Source organism: Malaya genurostris, chromosome 2, assembly GCF_030247185.1.
Source record: "Malaya genurostris strain Urasoe2022 chromosome 2, Malgen_1.1, whole genome shotgun sequence".
In the NCBI taxonomy this organism is placed as follows: domain Eukaryota; kingdom Metazoa; phylum Arthropoda; class Insecta; order Diptera; family Culicidae; genus Malaya; species Malaya genurostris.
In genome coordinates, this window is record NC_080571.1 from 33,567,872 (window position 1) to 33,589,228 (window position 21,357).

Sequence of the window (21,357 nt, forward strand, 5' to 3'; positions counted from 1 at the left end):
GTATTGAACATCTAGAGGAATGTTTTAAAAAACAATAAAACCGTTTCCGATCAATAATACTGTTGTTATTATTTTTAGGCTAAATACATAAGTAGCAACCCTCGTATCTTGAAATGAGCAAAAATTTCATTCGACCATCGTTATTGCACTTCGATCTACAGAAGGTGATTGAAATTCAACTAAATAAAAATAATAGCGCAATATGCGTTCAATATGCCTCTGAGATCGAGGCTATACAATTCGCAGCAGACAACAACTACTTGCACTATGTAGTGCATGAAAACCTAAAGTACAATATACCCGTGTACGTGATGAATAGTGCAACAGTAGTCATCGGACATGATATCCTCCCAGATCTCCTCCTGTACAGGGATTCATTCGAAATGGCTTGTCTCAATGCGAAGAAATTCTCTCCAGTGTTTTGAATGAATTTAAATCGCTGGTCACCTACGAAAACCAGCAAACCACGTGTCAATACTATCAGCAAATCGTTCACTGTGGTAAGCGTCGTGGGCAAACGTGCGAAAAGATAGCTATATTCAAGAACATCATGAGCGGTCCCAAACCAACCCCGGTACATCGGAGGCAGAGTTCAAAAACAATTTAACACTGCTTCAGCTAACAATGGGTCCATGGTCTGGAACAATAGTAGCAAAATCCCACAAGCATGTTTCCAATAACACCATCGACGTCAAAACACTGGACGAAAGCGTGAAAAGTGAACCATTGTCCAAACTTAATTCATCGTATAGCAATCAAAGCACCTCTTCTTCTTTTTTTAAATAATGTTTAATCGGCCACGTTATCTTACCAGTGAATGAGCCGGAATTAAAAAAAGTTTTTTTAAAATAAATGAATAAAAGCATATTATAATATTTTTAATTCAAGTAAGTTTTTTTTTCATAAAAATGTTTTTGCACTATTGATCATGATATCAATTTAAATTAGACAGATTCAACTTCATAAATAAGCTGTTGAATGCACTTTTCTACTTTCATTATTCTTTGTATGGAGTTTTCTATCAGCTCTTCTTATCTGTTAGTCGCTTAGACTAACACTTGAATTTATTCAACATTTCTCGATTAATTTAATTTAGTTTATTTTCGTGTTTGTCCAGTATAACTCAATAGGATGTTATCGATGTTATATTAATAATGGAAATCAAACCTTTCGATCGGAAACACCTGACATTGTTGATACCAAGCCGACTGGTCTTTACCGTAATGTTAAGCTAGCTAAATCTGACCAGAACAACGATTCCGTTAAATATTTGGTTATAAATTGCTGGAAAGTCGCACTGTGGATGGTTGCAATGAAAACCTGAAGCATCTTTTGTATTTGCTTCCCTATAAAACTCCTATCTTCATTCCGATCCGGAGAGGTTTGTTACTCTTTTTGTGTCTACTCGTCTAGACATTAGACTTCCCTAAGTGGATTTGGAGTACTCGTACCGGCTTCAATCCATTCCCCGGGCTCTCATTCTGTTCTCGGGCGTTTGTACAAATCGTTCCCAAAAGTCAGGCCGATTCCGCATCAGCTTGGCCAAATACGCTTCCAAAGTGCACTCGCGTTTTTGTTTCTGAGTCAGCACCAAACGGCAGGATAATTTTTTATACGCCGAATTTGGCTGAAAATTTGGTGTGTGCGCTCAGTACTAATGCTTATGGCATTTTCTAGCTTGCTCACCTTCACTTTCCGATCGGTTTTTCAATATATATTTTTTGACTTTGTTTTGTGTAAACACACGAGAGGGTCTGTCGATATAGACTTCATCGGTAGGAGAATTTCGGCAACCACTCTATAAACCAAAATTTCACTGTGTTATCTGAAGAAGCACGAGCACCAACGTATTCATCCTTTTTTTATTTCCTGTGCCGTTTTCCTATCAAATAATAATTACTTTTTTTTCAAGATCAAAAAACGTTTTTCTTTCTCGTAGTCATAATGTTGCCAAACATGTAACATAATCAAGACAAAACAAATATAAATATAGTTTGACTATTTTTTTGCGAATTCGCATTTTGCAGATCAAAGAAGTTAATTTTCCTCCACCTAGAAAATTTCAGTGTCTACGAATTAAGTTTTACGTAACCGCATTTTAAACTAGTGTACTCCATAGATGTGTAAGTTAAATTCATATCAAGCCCTACTTCCGAAGCATCCTCCTTAAAGATACGATGACCTCTTGAACAACTCCCTGATCAACATCGATATAATTCGTAAAGCTAAGAAGCATGCTAGGTCAATTAATGATGAATCCTTTGTTCTACACAGCGTTATATTAATCAACAAACTATACAATTCTGTTTGTATTTCCTGGCGTGACAACTGCATTCTATGTGTCATAACAGCCATTATGAATGGATCGGGATCATTTCGCCGAAAGTCGTTTTACCAAAAGCCATTTCGCCGAAAGGGTCTTTTCGTCTATTGGGCCACTTCGCCAAATGCAAATGCCATTTCACCGAAAGCCAATTCGACGAAAGGGTAATTTCACCGAATCCTGCAACTGTTTTAATATCGTAATTAAAATTGATTTAAAATAATGACAAATGAAAAATGATAGCGTTAACGCCCGGTTTTTGACCTACAATTGTACTTTTTAAATAAATATTGATTCTTGTACTCCTGTATAAAGATTGATTCATAAACCTCACAACGGAGTTCCCAAGAAAATTTATTGACTTCATTAGCATTCGCATAGGTGAAAAAATATCTAATGCGGCTTCGGCACATCGTTTTGGTTGGTGTGCTGTCTGACCTCGCTTCCGCTCGTTCGGACTTAATCAAAGCAAAGAAATCTTGCTTTAAGTAGACCGGGCGAACGAGGCGGTTACAGCTTTGTATGCTAAGGCAGCCGCTTCCGACCTTTCGACGAAACGACTTTAGGTGAAATGATCTATTCGGCTAAAGGAGTTTCCGTGAAATGACTCGCTCCCATTATGAATAGGTTTGATCATCTTTGTCGGGATACTACGTTTAAGCATGAATTAAGTTCATTGCAAGAAAAACATCATATGATGAGTTTTTATGAACATCTAATGAGAGAAGTAGATAAGAAATAGATTGACGAATGAAGCTGTAGAAATGAAAATTGGCGAAAAAGCTACCGCGAAGACGGAACTCAAACCAGTAGCTTTCTTTTATCCGGGGAAATCGTCTTGCCAATTGAACTATGCTGCATGTCCAACACAGAAACCTAAATAAATCGAGTATGTTCCGCTGTACTCGGACGAAACGCCTACTCAGTACTTCTATTCAATTAGTCATAGACTTTTTCGCCTTATTCCTATCAATTTAAAATCTTCTTTTTTTCTAATTACAGGTAATACTTCGAGACCAACCTATCGCACGGAATAAGATGTAGTGAGTATTTCCTAGAATGTTTCTGGCTATCCAATCCTTTTCAATGCACTAGGAGTCGTTTACTAGCCTGGGTCGACTGGAGTGGTTTCGTTGATTGACAAGTTATTTATCCCATCACCTAGTCATGAACTATTGTTATCAATGCCAAACAGGAAACGCATCGCATTCAACCGTTGATATCCGTCCTCTTTCTAGTCTTGTTTATTAACGACAATAAAAGAAACCGGGCAAAGAATCCTCTTCTATTAGTGGTACTACTTTGAAGAAGCGGTGTCAATCGGTTAGTTCACCAGACGTTTGCACTCACAATCGACCTTTTTGTCTGCTACCGTCGTACGGTAAGGGTGAGTGAATCTGTTCGTACCTTCCTTATGATGATGATGATGATGATGACGACGACGGTGATGATGATGTTTATGTTACTACCTATCGCCTCCCCCGTGATAGGTGTTCTTTTTTATTTTGACGCCATTCGTAGTTATCGAACAAACTTTCGCATGTGGACGCGAACGGCCGTGACTGGTGCCAACAGAAGCACGTGCTAATGATATCGGAAAACAAGTTACAAGTGTTGATGCATGTATGAAGCTCCGAACAAGATAATTTTTAAAATTTATGGAATGCATTCGCATTTGCATGCACGCTTATTTTTTGATACTTGGGATTCAAAATAATTAAACGGAGCAATTGGAATTAGCACAATTTTTTTCACCGAATGCTTCTGCTATCGAGTAAAATAAAATATTGTGAGTGACGCCATTGAGCTTGATTGATGATCATTCCAGAATATGTTGACTGCAATATTCATTCTTAAATCGGCATTCAACTACCAAAAAATGAAAAAATTAGAGTGTAATCACTGTCAGTTGAAATGCAGAAATTTCGCCGTACCCGGTGAAAGAAATGACTAATAGAATTAACAGCAAATAATTAACACATTATACATTAAACTTTACTGACCATGGTCAACGAATGCGCACCTTCACTGTTTCGATGTGTTGCCACTGATTAGCTTTTTAGTTTAGCACATTATTAAACATTTCACGAATGGCAATGTTCGTTATAATTATGTATTGCCATATCGTTAATTGGGTCTAACGGTATAGTAAACCGGATTCTATTTCATTAACTCAGTGGAAAAAAAAACGATCGAAAACGCGACTTTGCTCACATCGTTTTATCCCAATTTTACCACAAATAAAATTATAATATAATTTTATGTTGAATTCAGATTTACAGTCCCGAAGCAGATTCAATATGACCTATAAATATTGGTCCATATTACGTAGAAAACTCCACTGATCCAAACACACGTAATGGGAATGACAATACTAGCCAGTTTGACCCTCTTTACCCCAATTTATTTTATAATTTGCATATTTGGGTAAACTTTCTTTCGCATTCCAATAGCAGGCTAATTGCGGTTGATTAAAATAGATTGATATTACTAAGAAAGACCTAAAAATAAGATTACAAATAGATTCAATGACCGCACGAATTATGCTGTACCGTTTTACCCCAATTTATCATTTAACTGAGTCTTAAGATTTTACTCCAGTTTTGGGAAACGGTTTGAATTTGACTAAGAATAAAACAAAACTGCTATGCTATCTTTTCTATCGGCCAAATCTGAAGCGAAATAATAAGGCTCAGTTAAAGGATGAATTGGGGTAAAACGGTACATGATTCGTGCGGTCATTGAATCTATTTGTAATCTACTTTTTGGGGTTTTCTACGTAATATCAATTTCCATCAACCGCTCCCAACCTTCCATCGGAATGCGAAAGAAAGTTCATCCAGATACGACTTATTAAATAGACTGGGGTAAAGTTGGTTAGGTTAAACGTGCTTGTACTGTCATTCCCATTATTTATTCCTAGATCACTGAAGTTTTTTACGTATTATGGACTAATATTGATCAGTGGCGTCTCGTCCTTATGTGCACCTCGTACACTGCACAACCGGTCAAATGGAAGGAATGAACTGCATCCCATTCGCTTTCTATTTTTACTTAGATTCTCTATTTATTCGATAAAATCAGGTCAGATGGTACCGAATAGGAAATAATGAGCGTTTTTGTCCGCAGCACAATACTATGCACAAATTCATCAAAATCTCATATCTCATTGCCATAGCCAATACGTGGCGCTCTGAACTCGAGCATTTTGTCTTTTGCACCGAGATTGCGTGTATTTACACACATCTCATATACATTCAACCTAAAATTTCAAGTAACTCTTGTAGCAGTATTAGTGTCTTTTTCGTGCACATGAGATCAAGACGAGAGAGAGCTCAGCTCTGCGATTTGTTGTTCTCTCTGTAACATTTGGCTCAGTGAGAACTTGGATGCACACTTTCAGAAGATTTTTCAGTGGCTTATGCTTATGGCAGTTGAAAACAAATTGTTGTCTCTAGAGATGCAAGGTTCACAGATTAAGCTTTTTGTAAAAAAAAGCACCAATTTTAAAAATAACACAGACTTTCACAGATTTCTGAAATAAATCACATACTTAAAATGAGTCCCTAAAAGTCTTCAAATTGCTAGGGAAAACGAAGTTGAAAAACAAGCGAATATCAATTCCTCTATCTTTAGTTTTCACTTACTACGGACTGTTATGTCTGATATAACCGGTGCACAACCCGTAAATATTCCCACGAAACGCCACTGATATTGATAGTACGTGAGGGATCTGCTTCTGGATTGTAGATCAATATTTATCAAAAGACTCAGGTAAAGAATAAATTGGAGTAAAACGGTATAACAAGATTCGTGCGGTCATTGAATCTATTTGTAAACTACTTTTTAGAGCTTTTTTAGTAATACCAATCAATTTTAATAAACTGCAATTAGTCTCATTTCGGTATGTGAAAAAAGTTTAATCAGAAATACTACTATACATAAATTGATGTGTTTATCAAAACTAGTTAGGAATCATCAGACAGTGCACAGTGGGCTGATTCCACGTATTCAGAAAAATCGTGTGAAACGCTATCGTGCTCATTTTTTCAGGTTCCTTTCTTGTACTGGATTTTATTTCGAGTTCAATAGATAGCACAAAATAATGGCCTGATTAATGATTAATATCCACGTGGAATGCCTCGAGCGGGCATGTTTGCAATAGAATTATCGATAGTGATCTAATCGAATTTTTAATATTGATACCTACTGCTAGGAAATATTTCTACGCATCGATTCAAGTAGATGAAACTGTTTAACTGATTATTATTATTATTGCTATCGTTCATTTAACCGCGACTTTAACCTGTTGTGGTCTTTCGCCGGGAATTATATAATACGATTTTCCTTGTTTCTCAAGTCATTACCATGGTTCCTACTAACAAGAACGACAGTTTTGTGTACATAAGATCAATGTTTTCATAGGAATTTCATTATATAATGTGTGTATTTGTTCGCATTTAAACAGAGCCCCTTCACGAAACAAGCATTGGTATCGAACCAACTTGCATTCTGAGAGTAGAGAAGGTTTTTTCTGCCTCGACTCGAGATAAATGCAGTTGATCGTGATCACTGACATAAAAAAAAACTAAACTGTCCTTTTCAGGACATCTGAAATTCAAAAAAGAAAATATTTTCGGAAAAATATTTTGCATAGATACAAATAAGTCTTTATTTAAAACAGAAAAACTGCAGCCTAAATTTTCAAAACATGTTTTAGTAATGATTTTGACAAAAGATGTACAGTCCTTCGTCAACAGTTCGAATAACCCATAGGTCGATGAGACAAACTTATTTATATTTAAAGCATATAAAGGGCCTACCGTATGGGTGCCATGTTTTTACGTTTCGCTTTCGACTTGTCAGTGCATTAGTAGTCTATGTTGATCTGCTAATGCCATCTAACTGCTCAATTTGAATCGTTAAGTTAACGCTATTTATAAAACATTTTTTGCACTTTCCTGGAGCACCAACAGAAGAAAAGATAATTATAAGTTTTACAAGTAGCATCAACTTTCCATTCGCTAAGCGGCTTACATTGAACCGTCAAGTAGTGTTAGCAACTCAAAATAAACTGCCTATGCACTGATGAGTCGAAGACGAAACGAAAAAATAAAATTTAATAAGCTACCTTCGAAATCGAAGAATTTTCATGACGATTACCTAAGAATAAGGTGAGTAGTTGTCTGATGAAGGCGATGTTCTCAACTGTCTTTGTAACACTTGCTTTCCAAGATGTATGGTGCAAAAACCGTCGACAGTTCAAGAGAGTTTTTCAAATAATAACGATTACTAGGCACTTTCGTGTATAATAGTGACGATTGATTCGGTGCAATTTTTCGGATCTAAGATTATTGTAGTGGATCAAGTTAAATACGTCTGGTTTATTCTTGATTCAAAACTGGATTTGACTTGTTTATATTTACTTCAGGATTAGGAGAGTATGCGTGGCTGTTGACCAATGCATAGGATCATTTGAATCATTCATTGGATCCACATAATTGTTAGACCAATTTTATCATATGAATGCCTTATAAGTGGCAAAAAGCGGATGTTGCGACAGTTCATGTAATGAAACGTCTCCAAAGGAAAGTCCTAATGGCAAACGCTCAACGACTATTCATACTGTTGCTTTAGAAGCACTATTTTACATTAAAATATTACATGTATTCCTAAAACAATATTGTTCATACCGTCTTATGGCTAAAACGTTTTGAAACTGTAATTCTATAGACTATGCAACTAGCTACAATCACTTGGGATAAGTATTCGATCTAACTTTAACTTAATTTAGTGTTATATCCTTTTCGTGAGGACCCCGGTAACCAATAAACACATACTAATGCCGCATTATGACAGTAAATAATCGCTAATTGGCATTTCAATCGCACTTGAGACGAAATTCAGGCGGATTTTGGCAAAATATACGGCTATTCATATATAATCTTTTTATGACTGGTGTGCACTCTGAAAGCTGAATTATGATTGATTTACAACAGATGAGCTTTCAGATTGCAGATATAGAGCTATAAGCATTTTTGGTGCTCATAAAAGGCTATTTGAATGCCATTATTAGTGCTTACTGGTTACCTGGGGAGTGGCTGTCTAGTTATTTGGAACGACAACTTGATGAACACGGTTCTCTTCTGTTGAATGATCGTGCTGGAGCTGGTGTCTATTACCGTAAAATTAAATCAGAGAAGTCTCATTTACTTGGTATATACTAATAAAAAATATACGCGATTAGGGGTAACAGTAATTTGATGTACAATCGCCCCGTTTCAGCCGCCATGTAATAAACGCTTTGATTTTTATTTTCAAACTAACTTACAGCATTACAAATTTTGCTTACTTCCTATGGGTACCCGGTCAATCTGATATTAGTGAAAATGAATGAACTGATGAGTTGGCTAGAGATGGTGCTACGATCGATTTCGTTGGGCTAGAACTAGCTTTACTACTAGTTGCAGGGTTGTTATGTTCGCGCGGATTACGCGGATTTCGTGCGGTTTCTGAGTAGATTTTAATGCGATGGCGCGGATTTCGCGCGAATTGCAAGAAACATTATTTCAGATTTATGTCATTTGTTCGAGAAAAAAAAGTTCGTTACATATTTTTGAACCTTGTGAGTTTGATGAAACCTCAAAAAATTAAAAATGGCGAACGTTTTAGCAATCGAGCCAGCAGGTCGTGCTGACCGGAATAGTGAATTTCCACCTTGATAAAACCAAAGTTTACGAGTTTGCGATTCTAGCAAATATTTTCTTCAGTGGACAAAAATACTCTCCAATATGGAGTTGTACATATCGCTATTCAAGCATAGCTGTTACCAGGAATTACAAAAACTCTCCGATATATGTGCTTACGTTGTCCCATTCTAATGCGGAAATCGAAAGAAGATTTTTGCATTCGAAGATGTTGATGTCTGATGGAAGATATCGTCTCAGTGAAAACACATTCAATAATGCAAAGAACTTTATGAATGGAATACTATAACACTTCGATAATATTATCACAAATTTTGTTTGTGATAAAAATTTCATTCTCAAAGCATAATTTGCACGACAGGCTTACGAAGCGAAGTTGGACAAGAAAAGACGCGGAGAAGAAAAACTTAAAACGTTCATCTAGTGCTGGACCCATAGGATTCCATTTGTGGTGATAAGAAATTATTCTAAAAGTTTGTTGGTTCCACTATCCAACATTTTCAATTGCTCTTTGCGTTCTGCATTTTTTCCTGAAATATGGAAGAAATCCAATGTGTTTCCAGTTTACAAAAGTTGGTTGGTAATGTCAGAAACATAACTGGATGACGTGGATATGAAATGACATGGTGTTTCTTCACACTTCTTGATATCTGAAACGGAATATGATATATTGTGTGAGTTTTGCATACTTCCATTTCTTAATTTCCTAAGCTAGAATTTCTATGGAAAAAGTATTAAAAAGTTCTTTACTAATTAAATAATTAATTTACTGAGAATGCAATGTCGTTCACTGCATCAAAACCGTCGTCCGAACACGAGAAAGACATGAGTTTTTCTCTTTGATACTCGTTGATACCATATGGCTTCGATCATATCTAACTGGTCGTGAAATGATAGTGAAAATTAGATAATGTACAACATCATCATTTACTGTAACCTCTGGAGTTCCTCAAGGAAGTCACATTGGAGCTGCATGAAACTATCGTTCGTCGATGACCTTCAAATTTTTTATGTAATCAAATTTGTAGCTGAACCAGAGTATCTACAATAACAGTTAGATAATTTAACTATTTTGTGTAAATTCAACAAAATGGTTTTAAATGCCTCTAAATGGTGCGTCATCTCTTTTTGTCGCGAAAAGTTTATATTCAAGTTCGACTATAATATTTCATAAACTGTTCTCGAACGCGCATCGTCTGTTAAGGACCTGGGTGTTCTTCTGGATTCCAAGTTAAATTTCAAGGAGCACATAGATTTTACTATTTTCCAAGACTCTAAGCTGTTAGAACTTATTTTCCACAAAATTGTAAGCAATTTAATTTTCACTGTTAGTTCTGCGATGCTTACCGCAAAAATAGTGGTGTAAACACTTCGCTCAAATATCGCGCGTTTTAGTTTTCTACTTCGTGCGGATTTCGCGCGTTTTTGTTTTCGACTTCGCGCGTTTTCATTTTGAAACGCGAAGGTTACAAATTTGTAAATCAGTATGGATGTAACAAATGTCTGAAAAAGTACTTAGTATTCTTCAACGCAATCCAAGAGATAACTACAGTTATCATGCAATCAAATTACTAAGTGTGCAGACAACGACGTTGTTTGCAGCTTCTACAGTAAACAAAAACAATATGGTTAGATCAAAGCGTAGTATCCTTAGTTTAACATGGACAATATCTGTCAATTTTGGCATATTCAGAAAAAGCAACATATACATTTTATTGTTCACCCTCTGTGTATTTTTACCTTTTCTTGTCAGACATTACTCATAGAACCATTCGTGTGCATCCTGCTCAATTGAGTAAGGATACAGACAAGCCCTGAGACCGCGAACACATCATTCAATCTGTCTCAAAATTGTGCTAATGCCCAGGGAAATCATAATTAACAAAATTAAATTTATAATTTTGCAGCACCATCTAAGTTGTGATGTTATCTATTAATACAACTAAGAAATAACATTTATCAAAAAACGAAATTCAGTTTTCAAGATGGGCATAAATCACACCCAACTTTACACTCTTTCGTCTCACCAAAAAAATACCCGTAAGACACACTCAACCATAGCAAACCGTACGTTATCTGCCAGTCGGTGGTAATTCATAACATTAGCACAGAAAGACCCGGGTCACAAATGATGATGATTGACGAGGTTTCGTTTCACCTTGGCCATTATGATGCGTTACGTTGAGTCGTTTTCATTTGCGGTTCAATGAACCACATTTTAGTCATACTGCCGAAACAATGTCTTACTCAAGTTTTTAAAAATAGATTCGAACGAGACGTTTTGCTGACGATTTCCAGTCTAGGTGTCACCCGAATTTGAGTTTCGCACAGCCGTACAGAGTCGATTTGCAAACAAGTTTCCGCTACGGCTAACCAATCGGACCGCTAATTGGGGCACTTTGCGTTCCGATATTGTTACAAGCTTGTGCGTCATGTTTGAGCTTGAGATTGCATAATCTGGTTCAAGTCCTTGCCGTGGTACAATGTTTCACCTAATATTTACTCATTTAATAGCGTCGTTCTATTACTGTCGTTGGTGATAGTGTTGCTTTCTCACTTTAATGGAATTTTATTATTATCCTATTCATTATAAAAATATCGCATTTCAGGGCACTCCAATCGGCCTACTATGATTTTGGGCTTCGGTATAAGCCACTCGTTTGCATACCTACCACAATGAACATTTGCATGTCTTGGAAAGCACCGACAAGCCGATACTGATAGAATTCGGTACGAACCGGTATAGGCTATCGGTTTATTTGACTCAAAGTCATCGGGTTCTCAGCACGTTTACCAGAGCAAGCAACGGTTAACTGATAAGTAGAAGCAGTGGTATGCAACGTGCAAGCTGGCGGCCGGATTTGGCCGGTTATTTTGTTTTGGTAAACACGCGTCAGTGATCAGAAGAGATAATGTCACCCGACAAAGTTGACAAGGATATGAATCGCCTAGTTGAAGGTGTAGAAAGGAGCGTCAATTTCGTATTGTTAGTGACACTTGATTCGAGAAGCGTTCACATCGACTTCTAGGGATTCCAGAAACTTTTTATTACATTCGTTTATTGAACTAGTCTATTGAAACGGCGCACAGTAACGGGCAAGTCAAAGTTTAAGCATCGGAAGCTATGTATGTCCTAGCACGAGCTTTCTTTTGAATATTAGAAACAAATTTTAGATTGTGCAGTATTAACTTGGATCGATTATCGATAAATTAAAGCTCTTTTAACTAAAATTTGTATGTTTGAACTTCAACCAGTTACGATTTTTAAAGATTTCTGGCATCGTAGCATTAGCGATGAAATGCGATTGTACGCTTGACAGCAGCGAAGTTGCAAAAAAAGAGGCGAGACTCGATCTTGCAAACATTCTCCAATCCATTGAACTGCTTTACCGATTGTGTCACCATGGAAATTTGAGATAACATATTTTAACAATAACACGACTTAACAAAGTTCATACATACAAGTCCAATTGAGATAATGACTCTACGTCAAATCCAATTAAATTAAATAAAAAAACGAGCTTAATCCACCTAGTGGTGTGATATTGCCTTTCTCTTCTTTCATAACAGTCTCATGAAAATATATTTCATACTTTTATTAAATAATTTCGGATACTAATTTTGACACCAATTGATTCAGATTGATTCGAGTAGTTCACAAAAGCATGCTTCAGTGTTTATGTCGCACAGTCAGCTTCATTTTTCCAAACTAGTGCTTGACATTTGCGTTGCCTATTTGTGTGAGAACAGTGATGCTAATCTAAAAAAACCCTTCTCAGTCCACTTAGTGGAATTTTCATATATCTTGAAAAATCACCATAGGGGGAAAGTTTTCGAAATCGAAAAAATTTTCTGATGCCAAAAGGTTTAGAATTGCATGAAACGTCGAGATTTAGTGTCATCTCGAAAAAATTTTTTTTTTTTAAATCGACTTTTTGGGACTTAGAAAAAATATCAAAAGTCCCAGAAAGTTGATTTTAACAAAAAAATTTTTTTTTGGGATGACACTAAATTTCGATGTTTCATTCAGTTTTAAGAGTTTCGGCATCAAAAAAATGTTCGATTTTCGAAATTTCATGTACTCTCCCCCCTATGGTGCTTTTTCAAGATCGATAATTTTCAAACCTTAACCGCCGGGCAGCACCCCTTTTTTTTATTTAAAAGATATTTTTTTCAGGCCTATTTGCGTACAAGCTTTACGTGGCCGATTTAGCTGAGTTTTTAGATATTTTTTTTTGTATTGGATCTCGTTGTCACCCTTTTTCTAGGGGGAGAGGAGCTTCCATTTATTTCCTGCGAGGATTGAGGGGCACTTCGTTCGTGGTTCGTCTCGTCATCCATTGCCACATTGTGGTATTGTTGTTGATTTCGTTGCTGGTTGCTGTAGATGCGCCTTGTTGTACATTGTTTGCAGTTGCTGGTTGGTTGGATGATAAGCTGTTAACTGCAGCTGGTGTACTTTGTTCTATAGGGGATACGTTGGATGGTTTCGTTGAAGGGGATACTTCCCTGTTGTTGGTGACTGTCACAGGTGTACTGGGGTTGCTTGGGGTTGATGTGAAGGAAGCACCGTTGTGCTTTGGTATAGTTGTCTCCTTGTCCGGTTTATCACATGGCTTACCGTAGTGAACAGCTTTTTGGCAATATTGACATGTGGCCATCTGATTGTCATAGGTAACAAGTGATTTGCACGGTATTCTTGTATCCTGACCGAATGTCACATAAGAAGGTATAGGCCTCCTCAAGCGCATGCGTAACAAACATACGCCATTTATAATACCGGAGAAAAAATTCTTCCACTTTTCTTTTTCGATAGAGAGAATCTCCTCGTATTGGGACATAGTTGCGCGAATATAAGGATCGGGGACGCATGAGGGTAGATAATGCACACGCACTTCTATAGCACTATCTTCCATATATACTGGAATGTTGTACTTGATATTTTCATGCTCCACATAGTGCACATTATTATTGTCTTTAGCGAATTGAATTGCATCCAACTCTTTATAGAACTGGATATAAACAACATTATTGGTCTTATTGCATTGAAGTAAATGCACACGTTTAATGTCAAGATGCATTTGCTCCTTAAGCAAACCTTCAAGTTCTCGTATCGAAGGTCAAATTTGCATTGCCTGAAGTCAACAATAATTGTATTCTTTCGTACCGGCGGTAGCTTTTGTTCGTTTGGTTCACTCATTTTCGAGGTCTATTGTTCACTACACAATACTGTACTTGGTTTCTTCTGTCCCAACGTAAGCGGTTTTGTTTTATCGACTGACTTGGATGAGATGTAAACCCGAACTGGGCAGCAACCCTTATGCATGTCCGATTTAGCTCAAATTTTGCATGAAGACAGTTTTCGAGGTGCTTAAACTTTTGAGCACTAGAGCTTTACGAAATTAGAGGTGATCCCAAAATATTGGCACCCTTATATATAAGAGCGGTAAAAATCAACGTGTTTTGTCGGTTACGTCACTTATACAATCATATCTCCGGAACCAAAAGTCACAGCTATTTGATCTTCGAACTTGATCAATGGCCCGACAGTAGCTTTCAATCGTGCCCAAGTTTGTTAAAATCGGTTCAGACATTCCTGAGAAAATTGAGCGCGTTCAAATATCTTCGAATAGTGTACAAACATACACACACAGACATTTTTCGATCTCGTCGAACTGAGTCGAATGGTATATAACACTATGGGTCTCCGAGGCTCCATTCGAATGTCGTTTTTTCCAGCAATTCTAATACCTTTCTATAGAGATAGGCAAAAATCAATCATTGCCGAGTACTCAAACACTTTCACTGTTTTGAGTCACGCTATCATCTGCTGATAACAATTTTTCGTGGCATTTGCTAGTCGCTGATTTGTGTATCTTATTATCCCATCCCACTAATAAAATCTCGCTTCCGTGACCACTAACAATCCTTCCTTTTCTTGATGATCGCAACGGGACCAAAGATTAGTTACAGATGATTCTCATCTCACCCTTTGAGTCAATGCACTGAACAGAGATCCCTCTCTAATGGCTTCTGCATAACGTTTCCTGTTCTAGATGTGATTCTTGCTTTCGGTAATCGATAAAAAAGCTAACTAACCAGAATTTTGTATTGAAAAGTTTACCAATATCTTGAAGAGTTTCATTTCTAGAGTTTTTCAATCGGTAGGATATATCACAATTAGTATTTAGCCCAAGTAGCCAAAAGTTCGTAAAAAAAAGATTTTGCTTAAGCTGCATACGAAGCATTCTGAACATACCGTTTTCAAGTACAGCAAAATAATTTTATTGATTTTTCCCACTTTTCCGGCAAGTTTTCCTAATTTTTTTGATGTACGAACCCGGTGGTTTAAATCCGTCCATTCGTTCTTACGTGATGCGATTACAAAGAATGATCTCTGCATTTTTATAAATATAGATAGATGAAAGTTTGTTGAAACAGAATGGTAAAATCACATAAAAGGGACTTAATACCAATACTCCAACAAGGTTATCAGAATTTGAAAAGTCTCTAATACGTTTTAGGAATACAAGATGCGGACTAATTATTTGGTTGTAAAATTTATAGCAGCATATGATACAGTGAAACGCAACGGACAGTGATAGGTTATGATAGAATAAGGTCATACTAGAAAAAACTGAAAAGATTTATTCGACGGAAATGCTAAGATATACACTAAAGTCTTTTTTTACGCGAGGGACAAAGCAAAGTCTTGGCATTACATTCCTTTTGTGGAATTTGGCCTTTCTGTTTGAACAGACTTCGCAGCCGATTCTTAGTGTACAGAATCATTGCATGGCTAGTACTATGGATCCTACTGACAATAAGAATCCTTCCAGGTAGGGGCTCGAACATACGACAACTGGCTTGTAAGACCAGCGTCCTATGCATTGAACCGCCAACCCGGGACACGTACTCCGAAAAAAAGCTGCGTAAAAATATGCGTAACTTTCGGAAATCCGCGTAAAAAAACCGCAAATGTTTTTTATGTCAAATGTCTTATATGTGCAAGAAACGTCCAGATCTGGTGCAAATTTTTTTTTTTTTTTTTTGTTTCAATTATAGAGGCTTTAACATTAATGTCATTCGCCTCTTCGGGCCAGAAAAACTTTCTGACCCTATGTGCGGGGTTGGGAATCGAACCCAGGCGGGCTGCGTGAAAGGCATCGACTTACCCATCACGCTATACCCGTCCCCTGGTGCAAATTAAAAAAAAATGTTTTTGAAATAAATTGAGATTTCCGAAATCCGAGTTCTGGAAGATATTTTTTTGGAAATATCTAAGTATAAAAAAGTTGACTTAAAAAAAATTCGGGATAACACCAGATCTCTACGTTCAAGGATCCAAAGTAAACCAAGTTAACTTGTGTTGGTAATTTGTGTATTATGTACATTTTATTTGATACGTATGTCATAGATCTATGTATTCATATATGCAGTGCAACGAGTTTATCAAAGTGGCTTGCGAGATTGAGTTTCAAACAATCTTTTTTAACAATAATTTATTCTCAAATTTAAAAAAATAAATAGTTTTACGACAACATTTCATATCCATTGCCTTTCGCGTGTTAAATTAAAGGTTCCTATTTTGCGGGTTTACTTATAGAAGGTACGTAAATCTTTATATCGCAATAATTTCTGCAAGAGGAAATCCACATAGGAATGTGTTCGTTGCCAATCAAATGTGTCAGTGGAAGTAAGCTGAAACTGAAATAATTTTTCTCAGGCAGTTTTAAGGAAAACGGAAGAGTTTTAGACTACGATTTTCGCTTTTCTTGAATTGCAACTTTAAGCAGAATGAACTGATTGGTTTATTTTTCAACCATCTGGAAGATTTATTGATTAAAATCAGGAAAAGAAGCGTCGGAATTTGTTTTTACGTACACATTGTTGACATTACTCATACGTTTGCAAAGAGTCTTGCTCCTTAAAGCATTTCTAAAGCAACACAAGAAAACGGGCTAACTTTGAAAATTCGCGTAAAAAACCGCGTAACTTCGGAAAGCCGTGTAAAAAACGCGTAACCTCCAAAATCCACGTGAAATAGTCGGGTAAACAAAGACCTCTGGGAACTAGATAATGGCCATCTGTAATACTTTTGAGAATTACTTGGAAACAGAATGCATGTAAAAAGCAAAAAAAAAACGGATAGTTCATAGAATTACCATTGAACACGAATATCATTACAGTTGATTCGAATTTATCAGAAGTTCTATTAATTGCTATTATAGAAAGCTGAAATAGATGTGGCGAACCCGCGAGTTGAGACATTTATGCGCAAAGCTCAACTGTTATGTTGTTATATCTACATATTCAGTCCCGCCTCTAACTTCTAAGAGTCCAGGTTTTGCAATGACTGAGCGGAAATATATATTGGAGAAGCCAAGCGACTGGCACCATAAAAGAAGGTGACAAGCGATTATAAATACACTCTCCTACTCAATGCTTGATCGGAGAAATAGGTATAAAGCGAGAAGACTAGTGTTTGATGGACAGAGAAGATGTTTGGATATAGGGTATCGGTCGGGTGACGGCCAAGATGTAGACCATGTTCGATGTACGTTGCTACTGTGTCTGTGAGTTTTAGTGTGGCTAAAGCAAGATCAGAGTGGCGAAATGGTAGCGCGTATGCACGGAAAGCATAAGAACGCAGGTTCGAGTCCTGTCTCTGAGCGTATCTTTTTCCAAAAAATTCATCTTTTCTGTTAGTTTTTCTTTCACTTGGCTTCTCCAATATATATTTCCGCTCAGTCATTGCAAAACCTGAACTTAGTCATGGCGGCTTTACGTCAAACTAAAAATTAATAAATCGTTCTAAGAGTCGTTTGCCGGGGTTGCATGAACACTCAAGACAGTTGCATATATACTCAAGACAGTCAAGATTTTCATTGTACTGGGTGTCCCACGAAAAATTGCGAATTTAAAAATGCAATAATGAAAAAAACGATTTGATAGATTTCAATGATTATACATTTAATTATCGTCCGACAAGCTGCGATTTGATGCCGCTGGATTGTATAGAATGTGATCCGCATCCGACTTCCGGTTCCGGAATTATTGGGTGGCTCTGGCTTTTCCCAGAGATGGTTGAAACGATTCGAACATACTTAGTTTCTAATGAAAGGTCACACAATCCGGTAAAACGCCATTGAATTTTGTTTGGATTCGACTGATGAGAAAAAAAGTCTATTTCACGAGTATTTTTATATACATGGCAACGTAAAAACGAATGAAGTCCTTTCAACTAGTCATATAATTCTTATATTGTGCGTGGTTAAAAATTGATTTCCGATATGTCGGTTCCTAGTTCCACATTCTGGAAGTACCAAAAGTTGCGATTGAACTGTCTAAAACGGAACTCGCTTCATTTTCTCAGAGATGCTTGAATCGATTTTCACAAACTAATGCTCAAATGAACGGTGATTCGGTCTCATCGTTTGCTGGTCAATAACGATGTGCACAGAAATTTTCTGATTCCTGTATCTCTTGTCGCTGTGTTAGGATCTTTTCCGTGCACACGACTTACTTTACGGATTCAAGAAGTAAACGAATTATCCAGCTCAGCTCTGAGATTTGTTGTTTTTTATTCTGTCACGTTTGGCTCTGTGAGCACTTGTATGAGCGCCGTTAGAAGAGGCTTCAATGGCTTATGCTTATGGTAGTTGAAAACAAATTGCTGTCTCAGTTACAACGTCGAAGCGGTTTTATTGATGAAGTTATTGACAGATTTGTTCGACGTGTCTTTTTTATCGATGATACGAAATAAGTTTAACAAAAAAATCCCATCCAAAAATATATCGTTATTTCAATAATGTACACAATAATTTTCCGATTTCCGCGAACCTGGTCGAATGGTCTTACCCTACATTCAAAATCATCCGTATCTTGTTTTAAAGACAGTGTCGTGATCGTAATTGGCAATCTCAGGTTTATCTGAGTATTGAGACAACATTTAAATAATGCACGGGCGCAACTTGAGGAATGCCATTATCTCACCTTGCAGTCTTGGTGTCGGACATTCCGAAAGACAGTCGACAATTATCCTTCAGTCACGATTGCTAAAATTAACGATTACCGCCCTCGGAAGTGTCTATGATGTCAGTCGTCAAGCTTGTTGCCAGTCAGACACAGTAATTGAATTAGAAATAATCGATCTTAAAGACTAATATAAATAACTATCGAATCAAAGTTTTATGACGGACATTGTCTTTATATTTATAGGAAACACTCGAGCATTTGATGGCAGCCCCTACAAGGGCAGTTAACATAATTTTCTGTAATCGGGATATTTTTACCGAACATAAGCTCAGCAACTGCGTGAGTTTTATTTGCGACCGTGGCCTCTCCGCCCGAAAAGAGTTAAATGTTTCTGGTGCTATTTCTGCGCCAATCGGTTTCCCGTTTCGCACCCGCAAACGGACCTATAAAATGAAATTAACCGAACTGTTTTGCCGCTTGTTTGACGTCAATACCTGAGCTAGAGATGGAATGAGGACAGTCCACCACCATTGAAAGTTTTCGTCCCTAGCATCGCCTTCGCGTGGCATCGATTAGCGACTAAATGCATTAAATACGGGTACATTATCTTCTGGACATTTCCTTGCTTTCGTTTGTTTTAGCTGCAGTGCGGAACTGATGAATGATTGAGTTACTTATTTTTGGAAATACTAATTTTAACGCAAAATTTCGTTGAACTGTCATTTGCGACAGCGCAACGTCATTTCCGAGCTTTTAGTGACTGGAGTGGAGGTTATCTTTATTAATCGTTTCAAAGATATCGTTTCCTCATAATCAATTATTACTGCTGTTGTCTTGTCCGGTGAAACTGTTAAAAGCTTGAGTGATACCGGGTTATCAGTGCAAGGTGAATTCATTTCATTTGGATCTTATTATCTTTTTTTTTATTTGAGGAAGATACGTTTACATTGGCATTCAACGGTGGTTGAGGGTCAATGAGTTCGTTGTTCGCATTGAAGGTTATGTCTTCATTCGCTAAACTTATGTGAATTACGCATACGAAATTTATGATATTTTACAATGATAACTCATATTCAACACCTGTCTTCTATATTCGAGTTGTAGTTTTATTTTATTGTTAGACTTTTCAAGGTTTTAAGAAATAGGGTCTTAAAATTCTTTAAAAAGTCCCCGAAAAGTTGATCCAGATCCGACTTCCGGTTCCGGTATTACAGTGCGATTAGTGAAAATTTTCAATTTCATGTGTATTTTTTCACAAGCGATGGCGATACGAGGTGCAGATTTTTTTAATACTTACTGCTAATTTGATCTATTTGGCAGATCTTTCTTGTTAGTGAATATATAAAACTACTTTGGGACAACTAGTTCCCGGTTTCCGCTTCCAAAAGCACCGATAATACTGAAGAAAAGCTCCATAAACGAAACCCACTTTGATTTCTCAGCAACGGTTAAACTGACGAATCATGATTCAAACTAAAGCTCTCATTGTCTTAAAGCATATTGTGCAATTCCATACAGATCCGACTTCCGATTCCGAAAGTATAGGGCGATGAGTGTGAAAACATTCAAATCGTCATTCAAAATGACGATGCAAAACTGGTAAGCGTCGGTACGAGCGGCTTTGCTTCATTCGCAGTGTGCTTTGTTCAATTTCGTACAGCGTGCAGGGATGGCACATTTAAATCTTCATTTTCCAGGTGAAAATTATGTAAATTTGCAAATCTTTTGCTCAATGTGTACCTACTTGTTAGTATATAAATAAAAAATCTCACAGCCCCATATTGAGTTTTATCACGTTTTCATACACACTTAGAAAAAGTTACATCTTTATAGATGCACATGAAAGGAGCATCGCGATTTAACAAATCTCCAAATAACTAGGTGAACGTGCCACTTGAGCCAATTAGTTCTGATTCCTGATACTAAATGAATCGACTTCGGCTAAACTGGTTTCAAGTTCCCGGTTCCAGAAGTACCGGAAATAGTGGCCAAGAACTCTAAAACGAGACTCACTCAATTTGCTCAGAGATGATTTGATCGAACTTAGGCTCAAGTTCATATAGTTTCATGGGTTGCTGTTTAATTTTATCCAGGTCTGGCTTCCGTTTCCAGCTCTATAGGGTAAAGTGTGTTTAATCATTTAGTGTGACGATGCAAAATAGAAAAAAAATTCAATTAACTTGACATAACTGCTTTTATTATTTTTACGTTTCGTCTTTGACTCATCAGTGTAGAGCAGTTCAAATTTGGTTAACCCCTAAATGACCAAACTTGCATCGGCCAGAAATAGTCGAAAACACGTTTTCGTTCGGCACGTCAGAAAACACATTGCACTCCGTTGCAAAACAA

General features: G+C 37.0%; 1 protein-coding gene across 9 annotated transcripts in view; it reads left to right on the forward strand.

Moving 5' to 3' along the window:
* LOC131431782 (uncharacterized) overlaps positions 1-21,357 on the forward strand; it is a 133,949-nt gene that overhangs the window by 70,695 nt on the left and 41,897 nt on the right. For all 9 annotated transcript variants that reach the window (XM_058597668.1, XM_058597669.1, XM_058597664.1 and 6 more), the window contains one exon: positions 3,326-3,366. The gene's annotated coding sequence lies outside the window, so the exon portion shown is untranslated. The remainder of the gene's footprint in view (positions 1-3,325; positions 3,367-21,357) is intronic.